This window comes from Pseudophryne corroboree, chromosome 8, assembly GCF_028390025.1.
Source record: "Pseudophryne corroboree isolate aPseCor3 chromosome 8, aPseCor3.hap2, whole genome shotgun sequence".
Taxonomy (NCBI): domain Eukaryota; kingdom Metazoa; phylum Chordata; class Amphibia; order Anura; family Myobatrachidae; genus Pseudophryne; species Pseudophryne corroboree.
In genome coordinates, this window is record NC_086451.1 from 102,059,648 (window position 1) to 102,064,261 (window position 4,614).

At 43.7% G+C, this 4,614-nt stretch overlaps 1 pseudogene; it reads right to left on the reverse strand.

Annotated features, from left to right (window-relative positions):
* Window positions 1–394: 394 nt before the first annotated feature.
* Window positions 395–512, reverse strand: LOC134950054 (5S ribosomal RNA; annotated as a pseudogene).
* Window positions 513–4,614: the final 4,102 nt, after the last annotated feature.

The following is a 4,614-nucleotide window of genomic DNA, read 5'->3' on the forward strand; positions in this document are numbered from 1 at the left end:
ACTTCAGAATTTAAGCTCAAACCAGGAGCGTGCCCCAATCACTGATTGACTTTTAAACCGAATTTATACCTGTTGGGAAAGAAAGTATCTCAGCATCTTAGAATAAACAACCTTAAGTATATTACCTGCTTTTTCATTATTGATTTTAGCTTCACTTTATAACCGTATCACTCACCACTACAAATAGGGTTTGAGCGCTGGTTCCCTGTGGTTTTATCCACATCTGTATACTTACCATTTAAGGGGGGGTGGGACACCCCTCATTACCAGCAGCACAGCCCGCCTCAGATTAACACCTCAGTGCGCAGAGAACCCATTTCTGTATATCAAGGTTGGAAGGAAGAAGCAGTGGTGATCCTGCTGTTGGTATTGAGTTTTGAAAAGAAACAACCTCAAATTACTACACTGGGTATTCTCTGAGGGTCACCCCACAGATACTGACCCAGCCCATCACCGTTTTGCTTCCAAGATCGGACGAGATTGGGCTCTAGCGGTGAGGTATGATAGTAACACGTAGATGAGGTGTTTCACTCACCAATGAGAGTGCACCTAATCAGTAGATTGAAGAAAAAGTGTGGATCTGCTGTCTATGTTAGACCCAGGATTGCTCCTAGGAATCGTAGATGAGAGTCCACGAAAATAGAATGAGAAATGAAATCTCAAATGAGAGAAGAAGAAGAAGAAGATAATACAATAATGGAGCACAATTTCACATATATATTGTATTCGATATGTGTTTACGGTATCCCTAAACAAATTCAATGTGGATATACCCTTTCATAGGGGATATTTTATCCACACACGATCTCAATCTAAGCAGCATATCAAGCTATATAATACAGAGAGTCTCAATCCAAATGTATGCGGGAATATATGAAAATCACAGTAACATATCAATCAATTTTTGCACAAATGTATCATAGCTGGAGCTGTCATCTCCAGTATTTAGCATCACATGAGATATTAATACATGGTAGTTAAGCTGTTTTGAACAGATCTCATTTACATGTGCAAATGCAAAATTATCTCCATGATCTGGAAAAACATTTTTCACATATATGACCCTTCCCATATGCCAGTGTGGGGGATCACTGCACAGTATGTCTCAAAAACAAGGATCTAAACAACCTCCAAAAAACATTGGGTTTAGAATAGTGTACTAGGATATATGCTGTGTGGCCCGCATTCCCCAGGTCCTGTACAGGCGTCCCTATCTGTTAGTAGTAGTTCAGATAGCCTGACAAGGATTGGAATTAAGAAAAAATATCAAATTCGATACCGGATACCGCCCTGGTCCCTGGGTCAGTTAAAGAGATGATTAGTAGTGATGATACTCTCTCGAGATTGGATCCTATTGCATGACTTGCTCAAGGGTTCAAAGGTCCTATTGCATGCTAGGTAGGAAAACGCGTTTCACCCGTCTAGCGGGCTTGCTCACTTCCAATGCTGGATAAAAAGTCAATAACATAGATAAATTGCAAATGATTAAAAATTAAAGTACATAACAAAATGTAGTAGTATAATTATACACATAGTATGTCTGACCAGGAAATTTTGGTTATTTAGATCATCATTTGGCAAAGATCTGGCAAAGAGAATTGCAGGGTGTCGGGTGACCGCCAAAGAGATCTGCAAAGTGTCAGTTGAAGACGACGGGAGGGGTCGCAGAGGAATTAGTGACTGGAGAATAGCATGCAGGAGGTAAGTTACCATACTTGTATAATTGTGTGTGTGGTGGGGGGTATTGAGAGCACAGTACAAAACATAGGGTCTATGGTGGGGGAGAGCGGACAATACAAAACATGCAGAAGGGGCAACTTGGTATAGCACATGTAGATGGTGTGGGGGCACAATACAAAAACATAGAAATTGTGGCGTACTCTATAGGACATATCGAGGAAGGACACTTTTGGGGGTTGCTAGATGTAGTACATACTGTAATACAGAAAAACAGGAAGGGTGGGGAGAGCATGATACAAAACGGGTGTGATATGGAAGGTAGATAGTAACTAGGTTGACAGTGTCTAGGTTGACCACTATTGGTCGACAGTAACTAGGTCGACAGGGTCTCTAGATCGACAGGGTCTTCAGGTCGACATGGTCTAGGTCGTCAGGTCAAAAGGTCGACATGAGGTTTTTTTATGTTTTTTTGGTGTAGTTTTCTTCATAGAGTGACCAGGAGCCCCAATTAGTGCTTCGCTCGCCATGCTTCGGGCAAGGTGCCTCACTTCGCTCGGCACAGATTACCATTACAATCGTAGTCCACATGGATCGTCAAGTATAAAATAGGTTAAAAAAAAGAAACAATAGTGAAAAACTCATGTCGACCTAGAACATGTCGACCTAGAGACCCTGTCGACCTAGAAACCCTGTCGACCTAGTTACTGTCGACCAATAGTGGTTGACCTAGATAGTGTCAACCTAGTTACTGTCGACCTAGAGACCGGATCCCATACAGAGCATACAGATCGGGGGAAGAACAAAACAGATCAGGGGAGATAGTGAAATGGCTGACATTTACAGTATATCAATGAACTGGAGGTAGGTGTACAAAGCCTGAGAGTGATAAAGTGGAGAGAGATAAACTAACAACCAATCAGCTCCTAGTTGTCATTTTTCAAACACAGTCTGTAACATGGAACTTAGGAGCTGATTGGCTGGTACTTTACCTCTCTCCATTATATCACTCTGCAGGGCTTAATACATCTCCCCCATAGAATAACCAAATGATGAAATGGTACAGAATGGTATAAATTATGTGAATTAGAGCTGTAACAAGTAGTGATGTGCACCGGAAATTTTTCGGGTTTTGTGTTTTGGTTTTGGATTCGGTTCCGAGGCCGTGTTTTGGATTCGGACGCGTTTTGGCAAAACCTCCCTGAAAATTTTTTGTCGGATTCGGGTGTGTTCTGGATTCGGGTGTTTTTTTTTACAAAAAACCCTCAAAAACAGCTTAAATCATAGAATTTGGGGGTCATTTTGATCCCATGGTATTATTAACCTCAATAACCATAATTTCCACTCATTTTCAGTCTATTCTGAACACCTCACACCTCACAATATTATTTTTAGTCCTAAAATTTGCACCGAGGTCGCTGGATGACTAAGCTAAGCGACCCAAGTGGCCGACACAAACACCTGGCCCATCTAGGAGTGGCACTGCAGTGTCAGACAGGATGGCACTTCAAAAAAATAGTCCCCAAACAGCACATTATGCAAAGAAAAAAAGAGGTGCACCAAGGTCGCTGGATGGCTAAGCTAAGCGACACAAGTGGCCGACACAAACACCTGGCCCATCTAGGAGTGGCACTGCAGTGTCAGGCAGGATGGCACTTCAAAAAAATAGTCCCCAAACCACATGATGCAAAGAAAAATGAAAGAAAAAAGAGGTGCAAGATGGAATTGTTGTATAAACAGGACATGCACACTTTAACGAACCCATCATTTCAGCGACAGGGTCTGCCACACGACTGTGACTGAAATGACTGGTTGGTTTGGGCCCCCACCAAAAAAGAAGCAATCAATCTCTCCTTGCACAAACTGGCTCTACAGAGGCAAGATGTCCACCTCCTCCTCATCGTCCGATTCCTCACCCCTTTCACTGTGTACATCCCCCTCCTCACAGATTATTAATTCGTCCCCACTGGAATCCACCATCTCAGGTCCCTGTGTACTTTCTGGAGGCAATTGCTGGTGAATGTCTCCACGGAGGAATTGATTATAATTCATTTTGATGAACATCATCTTCTCCACATTTTCTGGAAGTAACCTCGTACGCCGATTGCTGACAAGGTGAGTGGCTGCACTAAACACTCTTTCGGAGTACACACTGGAGGGGGGGGCAACTTAGGTAAAATAAAGCCAGTTTGTGCAAGGGCCTCCAAATTGCCTCTTTTTCCTGCCAGTATACGTACGGACTGTCTGACGTGCCTACTTGGATGCGGTCACTCATATAATCCTCCACCATTCTTTCAATGGTGAGAGAATCATATGCAGTGCCAGTAGACGACATGTCAGTAATCGTTGGCAGGTCCTTCAGTCCGAACCAGATGTCAGCACTCGTTCCAGACTGCCCTGCATCACCACCAGCGGGTGGGCTCGGAATTCTTAGCCTTTTCCTCGCAGCCCCAGTTGCGGGAGAATGTGAAGGAGGAGCTGTTGAGGGGTCACGTTCTGCTTGACTTGACAATTTTCTCACCAGCAGGTCTTTGAACCTCTGCCGGAAAGAGAGATACAACGTAGGTTTTAAATCTAGGATCGAGCACGGTGGCCAAAATGTAGTGCTCTGATTTCAACAGATTGACCACCCGTGAATCCTGGTTAAGCGAATTAAGGGCTCCATCCACAAGTCCCACATGCCTAGCGAAATCGCTCTGTTTTAGCTCCTCCTTCAATGTTTCCAGCTTCTTCTGCAAAAGCCTGATGAGGGGAATGACCTGACTCAGGCTGGCAGTGTCTGAACTGACTTCACATGTGGCAAGTTCAAAGGGTTGCAGAACCTTGCACAACGTTGAAATCATTCTCCACTGCGCTTGAGTCAGGTGCATTCCCCCTCCTTTGCCTATGAATGGCCTTTTGCTGCTCCTTCATCCTCTGAAGTATATAGAGGGTTGA